Raw genomic sequence first — 22,712 nt, 5'->3', positions numbered from 1 at the left:
TATCTCTCTGATCCACCTGACATTCACCCCATTTCCCCATATTTCCTTCTTTCCTGTTCCTCACCCTGAACACACTTGGTTTATTGATGGTAGTTCCACCAGGCCTAATCGCCACACACCAGCAAAGGCAGACTATGCTATAGTACAAGCCACCAGCCTGCCTCTTAGAACCTCTCATTTCCTTTCCATCATGGAAATCCATCCTCAAGGAAATAACTTCTCAGTGTTCCACCTGCTATTCTACTACTCCTCAGGGATTATTCAGGCCCTCTCCCTTTCCTACACATCAAGCTCGAGGATTTGCCCCCACCCAGGACTGGTAACTCTTAATTCCCTCTTAGAGTGGCTAGATGATCTTTGCTGGCAGGGGATCCTCCAATACTTTCACCCTGATGAAGTTCTATTCTTTACTTTTATACTCACTCTTATTCTCATTCCCATTCTTATGCCACCCTCTACCTCTCCCCAGCTAACTCCACCACACTATCAACCTTACTCATTCTCTCCTAGCCGTTTCTAATCCCTCCTTAGTGAACAACCACTGGCTTTGCATTTCCCTTTCTTCCAGCGCCTACACAGCTGTCTCCGCTTTACATGCAGACTAGGCAACATCTCCTGTCTCCCTGCACCTCCGAACTTCCTTTAACAGCCCTCACCTTTACCCTCCTGAGGAACTCATTTACTTTCTAGGCAGGTCCAGCAAGACCTCCCCAGACATTTCACATCAGCAAGCTGCCGCCCTCCTCAGCACTTACTTAAAAAACCTTTCTCCTTATATCAACTCTACTCCTCCCATATTTAGATCTCTCACAACACAAACTACTATTCCTGTGGCCGCTCCTTTATGTATGTCTCGGCAAAGACCCACTGGAATTCCCCTAGGTAACCTTTTACCTTCTCGATGTTCCTTTACTCTTCATCTCCAAAGCCCTCTTCTTGTTTACTTATACCCAGCCCCGTAAATAATAGTGAAAGGTTGCTCATAGATACTCAACGTTTTCTCATACACCATGAAAATTGAACCTCCCCCTCTACATAGTTACCTCATCAGTCCCCATTACAACCTCTGACGGCTGCCGCCCTAGCTGCATCCCTAGGAGTCTAGGTAAAAGACACCCCTTTCAGCACTCCTTCTCATCTTTTTACTTTGCATCTCCAGTTTTGCCTCACACAAGGTCTCTTCTTCCTCTGTGGATCCTCTACCTACATGTGTCTACCTGCTAATTGGACAGGCATGTGCACACTAGTTTTCCTTACTCCCAAAATTCAATTTGCAAATAGGACCGAAGAGCTCCCTGTTCCCCTCATGACACCAACATGACAAAAAAGTTATTCCACTAATTCCCTTGCTTGTCGGTTTAGGACTTTCTGCCTCCACTATTGCTCTCTGTACTGGAATAGCAGGCATTTCAACCTCTGTCACAACCTTCCATAGCCTGTCTAATGACTTCTCTGCTAGCATCACAGACATGTCACGAACTTTATCAGTCCTCCAGGCCCAAGTTGACTCTTTAGCTGCAGTTGTCCTCCAAAACCGCTGAGGCCTTGACTTACTCACTGCTGAAAAAGGAGGATTCTGTATATTCTTAAATGAAGAGCATCGTTTTTACCTAAATCAATCTGGCCTGGTATATGACAACATAAAAAACTCAAGGATAGAGCCCAAAAACTTGCCAATCAAGTAAGTAATTATGCTGAACCCCCTTGGACACTCTCTAATTAGATGTCCTAGGTCCTCCCAATTCTTAGTCCTTTAATACCTGTTTTTCTCCTTCTCTTATTCCATTTAGTTTTTCAATTCATACAAAACTGAATCCAGGCCATCAGCAATAATGCTACATGACAAATGTTTCTTCTAACAACCCCACAATATCACCCCTTACCACAAAATCTTCCTTCAGCTTAATCTCTCCCACTGTAGGTTCCCATGCTGCCCCTAATCACGCTGGAAGCAGCCCTGAGAAACATCGCCCATTATCTCTTCATACCACCCCCAAAAATTTTTGCCATCCCAACACTTTACCACTATTTCATTTTATTTTTCTTATTAATATAAGAAGACAGGAATGTCAGGCCTCTGAACCCAAGCTAAGCCATCATATCCCCTGTGACCTGCAGGTACACATCCAGATGGCCGGTTCCTGCCTTAACTGATGACATTCCACCACAAAAGAAGTGAAAATGGCCTGTTCCTGCCTTAACTGATGACACCATCTTGTGAAATTCCTTCTCCTGGCTCATCCTGGCTCAAAAGCTCCCCTACTGAGCACCTTGTGACCCCCCACTCCTGCCTGCCAGAGAACAATCCCCCTTTGACTGTAATTTTCCTTTACCTACCCAAATCTTATAAAACGGCCCTACCCCTATCTCCCTTCACTGACTCTCTTTTCGGACTCAGCCCACCTGCACCCAGGTGAAATAAACAGCCTTGTTGCTCACACAAAGCCTGTTTGGTGGTCTCTTCACACCGACACGAGTGAAAGCTCCAGTTCCCAATGAGTTTCTCATCCCCATCTGAGACTACCTCAGCTGAACTTTGTTGTCCATATCACTATAAGCACTTTGGTCAAAATGATTCAACAAGTCTCTAAGAAATTCCAAACATCCCTACATCTTTGTCTTCTTCTGAGCCCTCCAAACTGTTTCAACTTCTGCTTGTTATGCAGTTCCAAAGTCACTTCCACATTTTTTGTATCTTTATAGCAGTACCCCACTACCTAAGTAACAATTTACTCTATTAGTCCCTTTTCACACTGCTATAAAGAAATACCCACGTGGTGGCTCATGCCTGTAATCCCAGCACTTTGGGAGGCCAAGGCAGGTGAATAACCTGAGGTCAGGAGTTTGAGACCAGCCTGGCCAACATGGTGAAACCCCATCTCTATTAAAAATACCAAAAATTAGGTGCGTGTGGTAGTGAGTGCCTGTAATCCCAGCTACCTGGGAAGCTGAGGCAAGAGAATCACCTCAACTTGTGAGACAGAGGTTGCAGTCAGCTGAGATTGCACCACTGTCCTCCAGCCTGAGCAACAAGAGTGAAACAAGAAAGAGAGAAAGAGAGAGAGAAGGAAGGAAGGAAGGAGGGAAGGAAGGAAGGAAGGAAGGAAGGAAGGAAGGAAGGAAGGAAGGAAGGAAGGAAGGGGAAGGAAGGTCCAAGACTGGATAATGTATAAAGGAAATAGTTTTTATTTACTCACAGTTTCACATGGCTGAGGAAGTCTCAGGAAACTTGCAATCATGGCACAAGGCAAGGGGAAGAAAGGACCTTCTTTACCTGGCAGCAGGAGAAAGAAGTGTAAACAGGAGAAACGCCAGATACTTATAAAACCATCAGATCTTATAAAAACTCACTATCATGAGAAAAGCACAGGGGATACTACCACCATGATCCAATCACCTTCTTTCCTCGACGTGTGGGGATTACAGGTCTCTCCCTCAACACATAGCGATTACAATTTGAGATGAGATTTGGTTGTGGACAGAAAGCCAAACCACATCATTATTGTTCTGTTCTTGTATCCACGTGTACTCAATGTTTAGCTCCTACTTATAAGTAAGATTATATAGAACTTGGTTTTATGTTCCTATATTGGTTTCCTTAAATAATGGCCTCCAGCTCCATCTATGTTGCTGCAAAGGACATAATCTCAATCTTTTTTATGGCTATGTAGTATTCATGGTGTATGATATGGTTTGGCTCTGTGTTCTCCACCCCTCCCATCACAGACCTAGATGCCTAGGAGAAAAAAATGTTTTTTTGGGCCAGGCCTAGGGTCCCACTGCTTTGTGCTGCTTTGGGACATGGCATCCTGTGTCCCAGCCACTCCAGCTCCAGCTGTGGCTAAAAGAGGCCAAGGTACAGCTCAGACCATTGCTACAGAGGGTGCAAGCTCCAATCCTTTTTGGCTTCCATGTGGTGTTGAGCTTGTAGGTGTGCAAAAGGCAAGAGCTGAGATTTGGGTGCTTCCACACAGGTTTCAGAGGCTGTATGGAAATGCCTGGATGTTCAGGCAGAAGTCTGCTTCAGGGACAGAGCCCTTATGGAGAACCTCTATTAGGGCAGTGCAGAGGGAAAATGTGGGGCTGGAGACCCCAAACAGAGTCCCTACTGGGGCACTCAACCTTTCTCCTCAACCTTGTCAGCATCTGTTAATTTTTGACTTTTTAATAATAGTGGTTAGAAATTTTGAGTATTTTTTCATATGCTTTTTGGCCACTTATGTGTCTTATTTTTTTTTAAATGTCTGTTCATTACCTTTGCCTAATTTTTAATAGGGTTGTTTGGTTTTGCTTGCTAATTTGCATAGTTTGTAGTTTGTCTAGTTTGTTGTACAGCTTGAAGTTTCTTATAGATCATGGTTATTAGACCTTTGTCACATGCATAGTTTGCAAGTATTTTCTTCCATTCTGTAGGTCTTCTTTTTACAGTGTTGATAGTTTCTTTTGCAGTGCAGAATCTTTTTAGTTTAATTAAGTTCCATTTGTCAGTGTTTGCTTTTGTTGCAATTGCGATTGACATCTTCATTATTAAATCTTGGCCAGGGCCTATGTCCATCATGGTCTTTCCTAGGTTTTCATTGAGGTTTTTATAGTTTTAGGTTTTACATTTAGTTCTGTAATTCATTTTGAGTTGTTATTTTTACATGGTATAAATTAGGTGTCCAGTTTCAATATTCTGCATTTGGCTATGCCAGCACAATTTGTTGAACAGGGAGTCCTTTCCCTCTTGCTTGTTTTTGTCAATCTTATCAGAGATCAGATGGTTTTAGGTGTGTGGCTTTACTTCTGGGCTCTCTTTTGTGTTTCAGTGGTCTATGTGTCTGTTTTATACCAGTACCATGCTGTTTTGGTTACTGTCATCTTTTAATATATTTTAGAGTCAAGAAGAAGTGTGAGGCCTCTGACTTTTTTTTTTCTTAGTATTGCTTTGGTTTTTCAGGCTTTTTTTGGTTTCACATAAATTTTTGAATATATATATATATTTAATTCTGTGAACAATGTCGTTGGAAATTTAATAGAAATAGCATTGAACCTGTAAATTGCTTTGTGCAGTATGGACAGCAAACGAATATTGACTCTTCTTATCCATGTAATGTTTTTCCATTTGTTTGTGACATCTTTAATTTCTTTGAGCAGTGTTTTATAATTCCCACAGTAAAGATTTTTCAGCTACCTGTTCAGCTATATTCCTAGATTTTTTTTAAATTTTATTATTATTATACTTTAAGTTTTAGGGTACATGTGCACAATGTGCAGGTTTGTTACATATTTACACATGTGTCATGTTGGTGTGCTGCACCCATTAACTCGTCATTTAGCATTAGGTATATCTTCTAATGCTGTCCCTCCCCCCTCCCCCCACCCCACAACAGTCCCCGGAGTGTGATGTTCCCCTTCCTGTGTCCATGTGTTCTCATTGTTCAATTCCCACCTATGAGTGAGAATATGCGGTGTTTGGTTTTTTGTCCTTGCAATAGTTTGCTGAGAATGATGGTTTCCAGCTTCATCCATGTCCCTACAAAGGTCATGAACTCATCATTTTTTATGGCTGCATAGTATTCCATGGTGTATATGTGCCACATTTTCTTAATCCAGTCTATCATTGTTGGACATTTGGGTTGGTTCCAAGTCTTTGCTATTGTGAATAGTGCTGCAATAAACATACGTGTGCATGTGTCTTTATAGCAGCATGATGTATAGTCCTTTGGGTATATACCCAGTAATGGGATGGCTGGGTCAAATGGTATTTCTAGTTCTAGATCCCTGAGGAACTGACACACTGACTTCCACAATGGTTGAACTAGTTTACAGTCCCACCAACAGTGTAAAAGTGTTCCTATTTCTCCACATCCTCTCCAGCACCTGTTGTTTCCTGACTTTTTAATGATCGCCATTCTAACTGGTGTAAGATGGTATCTCATTGTGGTTTTGATTTGCATTTCTCTGATGGCCAGTGATGATGAGCATTTTTTCATGTGTTTTTTGGCTGCATAAATGTCTTCTTTTGAGAAGTATCTGTTCATATCCTTCACCCAGTTTTTGATGGGGTTATTTGTTTTTTTCTTGTAAATTTGTTTGAGTTCATTGTAGATTCTGGATATTAGCCCTTTGTCAGATGAGTAGGTTGCAAAAATTTTCTCCCATTTTGTAGGTTTCCTGTTCACTCTGATGGTAGTTTCTTTTGCTGTGCAGAAGCTCTTTAGTTTAATTAGATCCCATTTGTCAATTTTGGCTTCTGTTGCCATTGCTTTTGGTGTTTTAGTCATGAAGTCCTTGCCCATGCCTATGTCCTGAATGGTATTGCCTAGGTTTTCTTCTAGGGTTTTTATGGTTTTAGGTCTAACATGTAAGTCTTTAATCCATCTTGAATTGATTTTTGTATAAGGTGTAAGGAAGGGATCCAGTTTCAGCTTTCTACATATGGCTAGCCAGTTTTCCCAGCATCATTTATTAAATAGGGAATCCTTTCCCCATTGCTTGTTTTTGTCAGGTTTGTCAAAGATCAGATGGTTGTAGATATGTGGCATTATTTCTGAGGGCTCTGTTCTGTTCCATTGATCTATATCTCTGTTTTGGTACCAGTACCATCCTGTTTTGGTTACTGTAGCCTTGTAGTATAGTTTGAAGTCAGGTAGCGTGATGCCTCTAGCTTTGTTCTTTTGGCTTAGGATTGACTTGGTGATGTGGGCTCTTTTTTGGTCCATATGAACTTTAAAGTAGTTTTTTCAATTCTGTGAAGAAAGTCATTGGTAGCTTGATGGGGATGGCATTGAATCTATAAATTACCTTGGGCAGTATGGCCATTTTCACGATATTGATTCTTCCTACCCATGAGCATGGAATGTTCTTCCATTTGTTTGTATCCTCTTATTCCTAGATTTTTTTATGGCTATGATGAATGTAATTGCATTCTCGGTTTGGCACTTAGCTTGTATATGGTTTGTGTATAAAAATGCTGGTAAATTTTTTTTGCATTCATTTTGTATTCTGAAACTTTGCTGAAGTTGTTTATAAGATCCAGAAGCTTTGGGGCAGAGACTATGATTTCTAGTTATAAAATCATATTATCTGCATTCCAAAATAGGTAGGTTTTCTCTCTTCCTATTTGGATTTCTTTTATTTCTTTCTCTTGCTTGATTGTTCTGGCTATGACTTTCAGTACTGTGTTGAATAGGGGATCCTTCTTTCAGTTCTCTAAGGAAATGCTTTCAACTTTTAGACTTTTGATATGTTCACTGTGGGATTATCAGAGATGCCTCCTATTATTCAAGCTATGTTCCTTCAATGCCTAGTTTGTTGAGAGGTTTTAACATAACAGAATGTTGAATTTTAGTGAAAGCCTTTTCTGCATCTATTAAAATAATCATATGACTTACGTTTAGTCATTTTTACATTATGGGTAACATTTATTGATTTGTGCAAATTGAACCAGCCTTGAATTCCAGGGATAATGCCTACTTGATCATTGTGGATTAGCTTTTTGATGTGCTGTAGGATTCAGGTTGCTAGTATTTTGTTGAGTATTTTTGCATCTATGTTCATGAAATATATTATTCTTACATTTTCTGTTTTGGTTGTGTCTGCTCAGTTTCTTATCAGAACTATGTTAGTCTCATATAGTGAGTTAGGCAGGAGTTTCTACTCCTCAATATTTTGGAATAGTTTCAATAAGAATAACATAATTTCTTCTTTATACATCTGGTAGAATTTGGCAGGTAATAATCTGGTCCTAAACTTTTTTTGATTTGTAGGCTTTTATTAGTGATTTAATTTTGGAACTCGTTATTGGTCTGTTCAGGGTTTCAATTTTTTTCTGATTCAAACTTGGGAGGTTGTATGTTTCCAGGAATTCATCTGTTTCATCTAGGTTTTCTAATTTGCGTGCATAGAGGTGTTCATAATAGTCTCTGAAAGTTTTTTCTATTTTTGTTGTGTCAGTAATTTCTGTGGTCATTTCTGAGTGTGTTTACTTAGTTCTTTTTTCTCTCTTTGTCTTCTGCTAGCTTTGGAGTTAGTTTGCCCTAGTTATTCTAGTTCTAAGTGTGATGTTAGGTTTTTAATTTAAGATCTTTCTAATTTTTATGTGGACATATAAAACTATACACTTTTCTTTTAACAGTGTTTTAGCTGTGTCCTAGAGATTCTGGTATGCTCTATCTTTGCTCTCATTTGATTCAATAATTTTCTTGATTTCTGTCTTAATCTCACTGTTGACATAGAAGTCACTCAGGAGTAAGTTGTTTAATTTGCATGTAATCATGTGGTTTTGAGTAATCATCTTAGTATTGATTTCTATTTTTGTTGAACAATATTATGAGAGTGTGGGTGGTATGATTTTGGTATTATTGAATTTGCTGACAATTATTTTATGACCAATTGTGTGGTCAAATTGAGAGTATGTTCCATGTGCCAATGAAAAGAAAGTGTATTCTGCTGTTTTGTGGTGACAGTTACGTAGAGGTCTGTTGGGTCAATTTTGTCAAGTGTCAAGGTCAATTTATAAATATCTTTGTTATTTTCTGCCTGATAATCTGTCTAATATATCATAAGTGTGGTGTTGAAATCTCCCATTATTATTGTATGGTTATATAAGTCTCATCGTAAGCCTCTAAGAACTTGTTTTATGAATCTGGGTGCTCCCGTGTTGTTTTGTCTTTTTAAATAAGTTTTAGTTTGAAGTCTGTCTTGTCTGACATTAGAATAGCAACCCTTGCTTTTTTGTTTTCTGTTTGCTTGGTAGACTTTATTTCATTTCCCTATTTTGACAGTATACGTATCATTGAATGTGAGATGGGCCAATTAAAGATGGCATACAGTTGGGTCTTGTTTCTTTGCCCAACTTGAGACTCTGTGCCTTTTAACTGAAGTATATAGCCAGTTTACATTCAAGGCTAAGATTGATGTGTGTGGATTTGATCCTGTCATTGTTTTGTTAGCTGGTTATTATGCAGACTTGATTGTGTCATTACTTTATAGTGGCAATGATGTATGTGCTTAAGTGTGTTTTCGTAGTTGCTGCTAACAGTCTTTTGTTTCTAGTTTAACCCTCCCTTAAGTCCTCTTGTAAGGCAAGTGTGGGTGGTAATGAATTCATTTAGTATTTGATTGATTGAAAAGGATATTCTGGATCACTCCTGCTTGTGGGGCACAACGAAGGCACCCAGACTTATGCCGGCTAGCACCCCACCACAAGGCAACACCACTTCCAGTGCAACAGTGCACACAGTCTCCAGCAGGGGCCCATGGCACCCCTCCACAAACTGCATTGCCTCTATTACTGTGATGAATGCCCTTAGGGAGGCAGGCACCCTTGCATCCACTACCACTCTGCTGAAGCTTCTGCACATTGGCCTCCTCAGTGCAGTGGACTCCAAACTTCAAAAAGTCATAGAACAAAGTTGTGGCTCAATACAAGTCCCCCAGAGTTAGAGCACACAGTCCAGGAGTTGGGAGCTGAGCATTGGCCCCATATATTCTCCCAAAAACAAAGCCAATTGGCTGAATCCAACTTATACCACAAGTAAACACTCAAGGTTACCAAACAGGATAAAAGAAAAACACATCCAAAGGTCAGCAACCTCCAAGACTGAAAGTAGATAAGCCTACAAAGATAAGAAAAATCAACACAAGAACCTTGAAAACTCAAAAATCTAGAGCACCCTTTTTCCTCCAAACAACCACAAGACATCTCAGTAAGGGTTTTGAACCAGGCTGAGAATGATATGGCTGAAATGACAGAAATTAAATTTAGAATATGGATAAGAATGAAGTTCACTGAGCTACAGGAGTACATTGAAACCCAATGCAAAGAAGCTAATGATAATTTAAATACAATGCAGGAGCTGACAGAAAACATAGCCAGTATAAAAAGAATGTAACTGTCCTGATAGAGCTGAAAAACACACTACGAGAATTTCATAATGCAGTCACAAGTATTGATAGAAAAATAGACTGTGAGGAAATACATCTCAGAGCTTGAATACCGGCTTTCTGAAATAATACAAGCAAACAAGAATAGAACCAAATAATGAAAAGGAATAAACAAAAACTCTGAGAAATATGAGATTCTGTGAAGATACCAAATCTATGACTGATTGGTGTCCCCTAAAAGAGATAGGGAGAGTGAGTCCACTTTGAAAATATATTGTCCATGAGAACTTCCTTAACCTAGCTACAGAGGCCAACATCCAAATACAGGAAATGCAGAGAAACCCAGTAAGATATGTCACAAGAAGATTGTCTCGAAGACACATAATCATCAGATTCTAGATCAAAATAAAATAACAAATGTTAAAGGCAGCTAGAGAGAAAAGGTCAGGTCACCTACCAAAAGAAGTCCATCACACTGACTCTTAAAGAAAAGAAATTCCAACACATAATTTTATATCCAACCAAACTAAGCTTCATAATCAAAGGAGAAATAAGATCCTCTTCAGAGAAACAAATGCTGAGGCAATTTGTTACCACCAGACCTGCCTTATAAGATCTCCTAAAAGAAGTACTGTATATGAAAAGGAAAAACTATTACCAGCCACTACTAAAACACACTGAAATATACAAACCAGTGACATACACTATAAAGCAACCACATAAAGAAGTCTGCAAAATAACCAGCTAACATCATGATGACAGGATGAAATCCACACATATAAATACTAATCGTAAATGTAAATGAGCTAAATTCTCCAATTAAAAGACACAGAGTGGCATGCAAGCTAGGCAAAGAAGCAAAACTTATTATTACTATGCTGTCTTCAAGAAACCTATCTCACAAGCAATAACATAGGCTTAAAATAAAGGGATAAAAAAAATCTACCAAGTAAACAAAAAAGCAGAAAAAACTAAGAGTTGCAATCTTTATTACTGATAAAACAGACTTTAAACCAGCAAAGATAGAAAAAAAAAAAAAGAAGGTCATTGCACAATGGTAAAAGTTAGAAGATTTAACTAAATCTATATGCACCCAACACAAGAGAGTCCAGCAGTGAGACTCGTGAAGAAAGTTCTTAGAAACCTTCAAAGAGACTGACTTCCACGGAATAATAGTGTGAGACGTTAACACCTCATTGACAATATTAGACAGATCATCAAGACAGAAAATTAACAAAGATATTCAGGACCTGAACTCAGCACTGAATCAGAAAGACCTGGTAGATATCTACAGAACTTTGTACCGAAAAGCTACAGAATATACATTCTTCTCATCACCACATGGTGCATACTGTAAAGTTGATTACATAGTCAGAAGTAAAACTCTCTTTGGCAAATGCAAAAGAACTGAAATCATTATAAACAGTCTCTCAGACCACAGTGCAATTAAATTAAAATCACGACTAAGAAATTCACTAAAAAGCATATAATTACATGAAAAGTGAATAATCTGCTCCTGAATTACTTTTGGGTAATTATGTGGTTTGGCTCTGTGTTCCCACCCAAATCTCATATAAAACTGTAATTCCTAATGATAGAGAAGGGGCCTGGTGAGAGGTGACTGAATCATGGGGATGAGCTTACCACTTCCTGTTCTAATAATAGAGTTTGGCAAAAATTCAGTTGTTTAAAAGTGTGTGGCACCTCCCCCTTCACTCTCTCTCTTCCTCTTGCTCCAGCCATGTAGGATGTGCCAGCTTCCCCTTTGCCTTCTGCCATGATTGTAAGTTTCTTGAGGCCTCTCCAGCCATGCTTTCTGTATGGCCACCAGAACCATGAGGCAATTAAACCTTTTTTCTTTATAACTTACACAGTCTCAGCTAGTTCTTTATAGCAGTGTGAGAATACACTAATACAGGTAAATAATGAAATTAAGGCAGAAATCAAGAAATTCTTTGAAATTAATGAGAACAAAGATACAATATACCAGGATCTCTGGGACACAGCTAGGGCAGTGTTAAGAGGGAAATTTATAGCACAAAATGCCCACATGCAAAAGTTAGAAAGATCTCAAGTTAACAACCTAACATTACAATTAAAAGAACTGAAGAATAAAGAGCAAACAAATCCCAAAGGTAGCAAAAAACAAGAAATATCCAAAATCAGAGCTGAACTGAAGAAGATTGAGACACAAAAATTTCTTCAAAAGGTCGACGAACCTAGGAGCTGCTTTGAAAATGTTAATAAAATAGACTACTAGCTATACTAATAAATCAAAAACGAATATTCAAATAAACACAATCAGAAGTGACAATGAGGATATTACCACTAACACCACATAAATACAAACAACCATCAGAAAATATTAGGAACAGATTTATGAAGATAAACAACAAAATCCAGGAGAAATGGAGAAATTCCCAGAAACATACTCCCTCTCAAGACTAAAACAGCAAGAATTTGAATCCCTGAACAGACCAATAATGAACTCTGAAATTGAGGTAGTAATAAATAGCTTACCAACCAAGAAAACTCAGGACCAGACATATTCACTGCTGAATCCTACCACATTTACATAAAAGAGCTAGTACCATTCCTACCGAAAATATTCCTAAAATTAAAGAGGAGAGACTCCTCTTTAATTCACTTTAATTCATTCTATGAGGCCAGCATCCTTCTGATAGTGAAACCTGGAAGAGACACAAAAAAATAGAAAACGTTAGGCTAATATTCTTGATAAACGTTGATGCAAAAATTCTCAACAATATACTGCAAACTGAATCCAGCAGCACATCAAAAAGCTTATCAACCACGAACAAGTAGGCTTTATTTCTGAAATGCGAAGTTGGTTCAACATGTGCAAATCAATAAATGCGATTCATTACATAAATGCACATAAAGACAAAAACACATGTTATGTTAATAGAGGCAGAAAGGATTTTTCATAAAATTCAACATTCCTTCATGTTAAAATCTCTCAATAATCTAGACGTTGAAGGAACATACCTAAAAATGATAAGAGCTATATATGAAAAAAACCACAGCCAGCATCATACTCAGTGGGCAAAGGCTGGAAGCACTGCCCTGAAAAACCATCACAAAACAAGGATACTCTCTCTCTCCACTCCTATTTGCCTGAGTATTGGAATTCCTGGCCAGGGAAATAAGGCAAGAGAAAGAAACAGAGGGCATCCAAGTAGAAAGAGAGAAAATCAAACTATCCCTATTTGCAGACAATATGATCTTATATCTAGAAAATCCAATAGTGTCAGCCCAAAAGCTTCTTAAGCTGATAAACAGCTTCGCCAAAGACTCAGGATACAAAATCAATGCCCAAACATCACTAGCATTTCTATACAGCAACAACAGTCAAGCTGAGAGACAAATAAGGAACACACTCCCATTCATAATTGCCACAAAAAGATTAAAATACCTATGAATACAGCTAACGATGGAAGTGAAATATCTCTACAAGTAGAACTACAAAACACTGCTCAAAGAAATCAGACATGACACAAACAAATGGAAAAGGATTTCATGCTCGTGGAGAAAAAGAACCAATATCATCAAAATGGCCATACTTCCCAAAGCAAATTATAGATTCAATGTTATTCCTATTGAACTACTATTGAGATTCTTCAAAGAACTAGAAAGAAAACTATTTTAAAATTCATATGGAACAAAAAAAGTCCGAATAGCCAAGGCAATTATAAACAAATGAAACAAAGCCAAGGCAATTATAACCAAATGAAACAAAGCTGGAGACGTGATGCTACCAGACTTCATACTACGATACAGTGCTACATTAACTAAAACAGCATAGTACTGACACAAGAAGAGACACATAGACTAATAAAACAGAATAGAGATTCCAGAAATAAGGCTGCATACTTACAACTATCTGATTTTGACAAACCTTACAGAAAATAAAAAAGCGATGGAGTAAGGATTTCCTATTCAATTTATGGTGCTGGGATCACCGGCTAGCCATAAGCAGAAGATTGAAACTGGAATCCTTCCTTATATCATATACAAAAATCAACTCAAGATGGATTAAAGACTTAAATGTCATACCAAAAACTATAGACACCCTAAGAGACAACCTAGGCAAAACCACTCAGGACATAGGCATGGGCAAATATTTAACAATGGAGATGCCAAAAGCAATTGCAAAAAAAGCAAAAAAAAAAAATTGACAAATGGGATCTAATTAGACTAGAGCTTCTGCATGGCAGAAGAAACTGTCAACAGAGTAAACAGACAACCTACAGAATGGGAGAACATTTTTGCAAACTATGCATTCAACATAGGTCTAAAGTCTAGCATCTATAAAGAATTTAAACAAATTTACAAGATAAAAACAACCCCATTAAAAAGTGTGCAAAGTACAGGAACAGGAATTTTTCAAAAGAAGACATACATGGGCCAGCAATTATAATTTAAAAATAAAACATTACTGATTATTAGAAAAATACAAATAAAACCCATAGTGAGATAACATCTCACACCAGTCAGAATGGCTGTTACTAAAAAGTCAAAATATAACAGAGCTGTCAAGGTTGTGAGAAAAAGAAACGCTTATACAATGTTGGTGAAAGTGTAAATTCATAAACTTCCTTCTCCTATCTCTTTCTCTACCTTCTATTTAAGACTAACAACTCTTAGATTTGCTCTTTTGAGGCTATTTTCTAGATCCTACAAGCATGCTTCATTTTTATTAAATTCTTTTGTCTTCCCTATGTATTTTCAAATACCCTGTCTTTAAGCTCACTAATTATTTCTTCTGCTTGAAAAACTCTGCTATTAAAGAACTCTGATGCATTCTCCCATATGTCAGTTGCAATTTTCACCTCCAGAATTTTTGTTTGATACTTTTAAATTATTTTAATCTTCATTAAAATTATCTGATAGAATTCTAAATTCCTTCTATGTGTTATCTTGAATTTCTTTGACTTTCCTCACCACAGCTATTTTGAATTCTCTCTCTGAAAGGTCACATAATCTCTGTTTCTCCAGGATTGGCCCCTGGTGCTTTATTTAGTTCATTTGGTGCAGTCATGTTTTCTGCATTGTGTTGATGCTAGCAGATATTCTTTAGGGTCTGGGTATTAAGGAGTTAGATATTTACTGTAGTCTTCACTGTCTGGATTTATTTGTAGCCATCCTTCTTGGGAAGGCTTTAAAAGTATTTGACAGAACTTAGGTATCATGATTTAAGCTGTTTCTGCTTTGGGAGGAACCCCAACTCCGGAAACACTGTGGTTCTTGCAGATTCATAGAGGTACTGTCTTGATGGTCTTGAATAAGATCCAGAAGAATTTTCTGGATTACCAGGCAAATATTCTTTTTCTTTTCTCTTACTTTCTCCCAAGCATACAGACTCTCTCTCTTTGTTCAGAGCCTACTAAAGCTGGGGGTAGAGTTACACATGCACTCTTGTGGCCACCACCACTATTGCTGTGCTGGGTCAGACCTGAAGCCAGCACAGCACTGGGCCTTATCAAAGTCCTGCTGTTACCACTGACTGGCTACTGCCTATGTTCATTCAAGGCCCTGTGGCTCTACAATAAGCAGGTGGAAAAGCCTGCCAGGCCTGTATTCTACCTTTCAGGGCAGCGAGGTCCTCCAGTACTTGGGTGGGTCCACAATTACCATCTTGGAGTTGGGGACTAAAGTGAAAAACCTTAGAAGTCTACCCAGTATTCCATGGTATTGCAGCTGAGCTGACATTCAAAACCCAAGACACAGTCTTTTCCACATTTCCCTCCTCTTTCCAAAGGCAGAAGAGCTTCACCCTGTAGCCACCACCAACAGTGGCCACAATGAATACTGTCAGACTGCCACCAATCTTTCCTTAAGGCCCAAGGGCTCTTCAGTCAGTCAGCTTGTGGTGAATGCTGCCTGGCTTCAGACTCAACTTTCAGGGCACTGGACTCCCCTCTGGCATAGGGCAGGTCCAGAAATGGTGTCCAAGAGCCAAGTCCTGAAATAAAGGCCTCCAAGAGCTGGCATGGTGCTTTACCCGCTTGTGGCAGTGTTGGTACCTGAGGTGCAACATAAAGTACCATTTACATTTTCCTCTGCTTTTCTCAAGCAGAAGGACTCTCATCCAGTAGCCACCATAGTTGGAAATTTGCTGAGTCTAACCTGAGTTTGGATAGTCTCAGAGTCTCACTCAAAGCCTTCAAGATAGCATCTCAATATTGTTGCCGGCTATAGAGGGCCCAACATCATAATATCAAACACATTCGCTCTGAGGTATGAATAAAAATAATAATATTCTATACCTAAAGAAAATACAGGATCTCTGTAAACCTGTCAAAGATCTACAGCAACCATGCAATTTTTCTATTTAAAAAAATCACAAAATAGATGAGAGTAAGATAACAGAATAGAACGCTTCATTGATTATCCCCACACAAGAACACAAATTTAACAAATAATTACACAAAAAAAGCACCATCATAAGAACTCAAAAATTAGGTGAGCACTCACAGTATCTGGTTTTAACTTCATATCACTGAAAGAGGCACTGAAGAGGTAGGAAAAACAGTCTTGAATTATCACACCACCCCTTCCCCATCCCCCAGCAGTGGCTGTATGGTGCAAAGAGTGTTTCTGTGTGCCAGGAAAAGAGAAACTGCAGCAACTGAACTCAGCACTTCCCTGTTATAGCAGAAAACAAAGCCAGAAGAAAATTAGCTAATACTCATCGATGGAGTGAACACTTAAACCGGCCATAGCCAGAGAGGAATAGCCAATCCCAGCAGCCCAAACTTCGGTTCCCACAAAGCTTGTCACAGTAGGCTAAAGCACTCTGGGGCCCTAAATGAAGTTGAAAGGCAATCTATGCCACAAGGACTGAAACACCTAGGTAAATCCTAGTGCTGAACTGGGCCGAGAGCTGTTAGAGTAGGAAGGCACGTGACCTACCATGATACCAGCTGAAGCAGATAAGGGAGTGCTAGCATCACCCCTCCCCTAACTCCCGGCTACACAGTTTGCAGCTCCAAAGGAGACAGATTTCCTTTGTTTTAGGAGAGGAGAGAAAAGAGTGGGAAGGACTTTCCTTGCATTTTGGATAAGAGCTGAGCCCAGCAAGATAGGGCACTGGTCAGCTTTGTGGGGCCTCTTTTCCAGGCCCTAGCTCTTGAATGACATTTCTAAACACACTCTAGGCCAGAAGGGAATGCACTGCCTTGAAGGGAAGGACCCAGTCCTGACAGCATCCATCACCTACTAACCGTAGAGTCATTGCACCCTGAATAACCAGCAGCAATTCCCATGACATTTTGGATGAGACTCAGACTTCCTGGCTCAATTTGAGACTCAGCACCTTCCCAGCTGTGGTGCCTATTATGTGAGAGTCCTTCTGCTTGAGAAAAGCAGAGGGAAGAGTAAAGGGGACTCTGTCGTGCACCTTAGGTACCAGCTTGGCCACAGCATGGTAAGCATCAGCAGGCACTTTTGATCCCTGATTCCAGGACGAGAATCTTGGACAGTATTTCTGGACCTGCCCTAAGCCAAAAGGGAGACCAGTGCCTTGAAGGGTGAATCCCAGACCAGGCAACATTCACCACAGCCTGACTGAAGAGCCTTGAACCTTATGGGAACATGGTCAATAGCCTGGCAATACTCCACATGGGCCTATGGGGGCGGCGGGGCAGGGGGGCGTTGGCTATGGGTAGAGGCTCTTCTGCCTTTGGACAGGGGAGGGAGGAGTGTGAAAGTCTGCATCTACTGATTTGAATGCAGGCTCAGCCACAGTACAGTATAATAAATTGTAGACTTCTAAAGTTTTTGATTCTAGACCCTGGTTCGAAGACAGCATCTCTTGAACAGCCCAGGGCCAGGGGGAGCTTGCTACCCTGAAGGGAAGGACACAGGTCTGGCTGGCTTTGCCACCTGCTAATTGTAGAGCACCAGTGCATTGAGTAAACATAGGAGGTAGTCAGGTAGTGGTTACATCAGGCCTTGTGTGAGAACCAGTGCTATGCTGGCTTTAGGTCTGACCAAGAGCAGCCATAGTGGTGGCAGCCACAGGGGTACTTGTGTTGCTCCACCCCCAGGTTCAGGGATCTCAGAACGGAGAGAGAGAGAGAGACTCCATTTATTTGGGCTAGTAAGGAAAATGAATATGAGTCTGTGTCTGGTTATTCAGAAAATTCCTCTGGATCTTGTCCAAGACCATAAATACAGTACCTATATCAGTCTACAAGAACCACAGTATTACTAGCCTTGGGGTGCTCCCTAAAACAGATGCAGCTAAGATTACAAAATCCAAGTCCTTTTAAATATCAGGAAAGCCATTTAGAAGGACAGGTACGAACAAGCACACACTGAGAAGACTACAATAATACGTAATTATTCAATGCCCAGAAACAGAAAAACATCTATAAGTATCAAGATAACCCAGGAAAACATGACCTCATGACTTTAATAAAAAAATAAATGTTAATAAGAGATCACCAATTACATGAAGGTACAAAATTCACTGTTAATATTAAGTACAAAGAAAAACACAGAATATTATATCATTGTTATTGTGGTGTGCAAACTACTGCTATCCTAAGTAGAAAGACTAAATAATAAACCAATCAAAAATAATACCTACAACAACTTTTGAAGACATAGAGTACAATAAGATACAAATAGAAACAACAAAAATTAAACAGTGGGGTACAAAGATACAGTGTTTAATTTTCACTATATTTTTTAGCTTGTGTGTTTGTTTATGCTAAAAGTGTTGTTATCCCCTTAAATTAATGGGTTGCAAGATAGAATTTACAAGCCTTGTGGTAACTTTAAACCAACAAAATACAACAAATATTAAAAAAATAAAAAGCAAGAAACTAAATTGTATCATCAGAGTAAATCACCTTCCCTGAAGGAAGACAGGAAGAAAACAAGAAGAAAGAGAAGACCACAAAACAACCAGAAAACAACTAACAAAATGGAAGAAGTAAGTCCTTTCACACCAATAATAACATTGAATGTAAATGGACTAAGCTCTCCAATCAGAAGACACAGAGTGGCTGAATGGATGAAAAAAAAACAAGACCATCTTGATCTGTTGCCTACAAGAAACACGTTACCTATAAACACACATATAGAATAAAAATAAAAAGATGAGAAATGTTATTCCAAGCAAATGGAAACCAAAAAGAGCAGCAGTAGCTGTACTTTTCTCATACAAAATAGATTTCAAGACAAAAATTGTAAGAAGACACAAAGAAAGTCACTATATAGTGATAAAGGTGCCAATGCAGCAGAAGATATAACAATTTTAAATATACATGCACCCAATACTGGAAGATCCAGTTATATAAAGCAAACATTGTTAGAGCTAAAGAGAGAGATAGGACTCTATACACTAATAGCTAGAGACTTCAACACCCCACTTTCAGCGTTAGACAGATTTTCCAGACAGAAAATCAACAAAGAAACATTGGACTTAATCTGCATTATAGAGCAAATGGATCTGATAGTTATTTGCAGAAAATTTTATCCAGGAACTACAGAATAGATATTATTTTCCTCAGCACATGAATCATTCTCAGGGATATTTATGTTAGGTGACAAACAAGTCTTAAAACATTCAAAACACTGATATAATATCAAGCATCCTCTCTGACTACAGTAAAATACAACTAGAAATTGATAATGAGGAAGTTTGAAAACTATACAAATACATGGAAATTAAGCAATATACTCTTGAATTACCAGTGGGTAAGTGAAAAATTAAGAAAGAAATTGAAAACAATTCTTGAAACAAATGATGATAGAAACACAATATACCAAAACCTGTGAGATGGAGCAAAACCAGTACTAGGAGAGAAGCTTATAGCTATAAGTATGTCCATGAGAAAAAAGGAAAAACTTCAAATAAACAATCTAACAATGCATCTTAAAGAACGAGAGAAGCAAGAGCAAATGAAACTGAAAATTAATAGAAGAAAAGAAATAATGATCAGAGTAGAAGCAAATGAAATTGAAATGAAGAAAATAATACAAATGATCAATGTTACTAAAAATTATTTTCTTTTTTTGAAAAGTTAAACAAAGTAGACAAACCTTTAGCCATACTAAAAAAAGAGAGATAAGATCCAAATGAATAAAATCAGACATCCAAGAGGAGACATTACAACTGATGCTGCAGAAATTCAAAAAATCTTCAGCAGCTACTATGAGCAACTATATGCAATAAATTGGAATTTCTATGGAAAATGGACAAACTCTTAGACACATACAACCTACCATTATGGAGCAAGGGAGAAATCCAAAACCTGAAGAGACAAATAACAAGTAATGAGTTCCAAGCTAAAAAAAAAAAAAAAAAAAAGCCAGTAAAGAAAAGCCTGAGACTCAATGGCTTTCCTGCTGAATTCTACAAAGTATTTAAAGAAGAACTAATGCCAATCCTACTCAAGCTATTCCAAAAAATAGAGGAGGAGAAAAATCTTCCAAATTTATTCTATGTGGCCGGTATTACCCTGATATCAAAACCAGACAAAGACAAAAAAAGAAAACCACAGTCTAATACCTCAGATAAATATTGATTCAAACATCTTAAACAAGATACTAACATATCAAATTCAACCATACATTTAAAGGAACATTCATCATGACCAAGTAGGATTTATTACTGGGATGCAAGGATGGTTCAACGTACACAAATCAATCAATGTGATAGATCAATAAAATGAAGAATAAAAGTCATACAATTATATCAATGGATGCTGAAAAGGCATTTTATAAAATTCAACATCTCTTTTTGATAAAAACTGTCAAAAATCTAGTTATAGAAGGAACATACCTCAACATAATAAAAGCCATATATGGCATAACCACAGCTAGCATCATACTGGATGGAGAAAAAGTGAAATCCTTTTTTCTAAGGTCTGGAACACAGCAAGGATGCCCACTTTCACCACTGCTATTCAACATAGTATTGGAAATCTTAGCTAGAGCAATCAAACAGGAGAAGGAAATAAATGGCATAGAAATTAGAATGGAAGAAGTAAAAGTATTCTTGTTTGCAGGTGATATAATTTTATATTTAGAAAAACCCAGAGACTACAAAAAACTATTAGAACTGATAAACAAATTCACTATGGTTGCAGGATACAAAATCAACATAAAAAATCAGTAGCATTTCAACATGCCAACAATGAACAATGTGAAAAATAAATTTTAAAGAGTAATTTCATTTTCAATAGCCACAAAATATAATTAAATACCTATGATTTAATTTAAGCAAAGTACATAAAATATCCCCATAATAAAAACTATAAAACACTCATAAAAGAAATTGAAGAGGACACCGTAAAAATGGAAATTCTTTGTTCATAGATTGGAAGAATCAATATTGTTAAAATGTCCATACTACCCAAAGCAATATACATATTCAATGTAATCCTTATCTAAATACCAATGTCATTCTTCACAGAAATGGAAAGAAAACAGTCCTGAAATTTATATAGAACCACAAGAGATTCAGAATTGCCAAAGCTATTCTAAACAACAACAACAAAAACTAGAGGAATTGCATTACCTCACTTTAAATTATACTACAGAGCTATAGTAACCAAAACAGCATGTTACTGGCATAAAAACAGACACAGACCAATGAAACAGAACAGAGAAGCTGAAAGAAATCCACACAGCTACAGTTAACCTATTTTTGAGAAAGATGCTAAAAACATATACTGAGGAAAAGACAGTCTTTTCAATAAATGGTGCTGGGAAAACTGGATATCCATATGCAGGAGAAGAAAACTAGACCCTTATCTCTCATCAGATACAAAAATCAAGTCAAAATGGATTAAAGACTTAAATCTAAGACCTCACACTATGAAGCTACTACAAAATTTGGGGAAAGCCTCCAGGACATTGTTCTAGGCAAAAGTTTATTGAGCACAGAAAACAGAAGTAGACCTGAACAAATGGAATCACATCAAGCTAAACAGCTTGTGTAAAGCAAAGGAAACAATCAACAGAGTGAAGAGTCAACCCGCAGAATGGAAGAAAATATTTCTGAACTATCTATCTGACACGGGATTAACAACCAAAACATATAAAGATCTCAAACAACTTTATAGGAATAAATCCAATAATACAATAAAAAAAGAGCAGAGGATTTGAATAGGCATTTCTCAGAAGAAGACATACAAATGGTAAATAGGCATATGGAAAGGAGCTCAACATCATTGATCATCAGAGAAATGTAAATCAAAACTACAATAAAATATCATCTCACCTCAGTTAAAATGGCTTATATACAAAGACAGGCAATAACAAATTCTGGCAAGAACATGGAGAAAAGGGAAACATTGTACACTGTTAGATGGAATGGAAATTAGTACAACCACTTTTGACTTTCCTCACAAAAATGAAAAGAGAGCTAGCATATACTCCAACAATCCCAGTGCTGGACATATAATCAAAAGAAGTCAGTATATAAAAGAGATGGCTGCACTCCCATGTTTGTTGCAAATAGTCAGGATTTGGAAGCGACCTAAGTGTTTTTCAACAGTTGAATTGATAAAGAAAATGTGGTACAGATACGCAATGGAGTACTATTTAGCCATAAAAAAGAATGAGATCCTGTCATTTGCAACAACATGGATGGAACTGGAGGTCATTATGTTTAAGCAAAATAAGTGAGGAAGAAAAAGACAAATATTGTATGTTGTCAATTATTTGTGGGATCTAAAAGTCAAAACAATTGAATTTATAAACATAGAGTGTAGGAGGAAGGTTACCAGAGGCTGGGAATGGAAGCGAGCAAGGTGGTGGTAGAAAACTGAGGATGGTTAATACGTACAAAAAAAAATAGAATG

This window comes from Gorilla gorilla, chromosome X, assembly GCF_029281585.2.
Source record: "Gorilla gorilla gorilla isolate KB3781 chromosome X, NHGRI_mGorGor1-v2.1_pri, whole genome shotgun sequence".
In the NCBI taxonomy this organism is placed as follows: Eukaryota; Metazoa; Chordata; class Mammalia; order Primates; family Hominidae; genus Gorilla; species Gorilla gorilla.
This window is presented reverse-complemented; position numbering follows the sequence as displayed.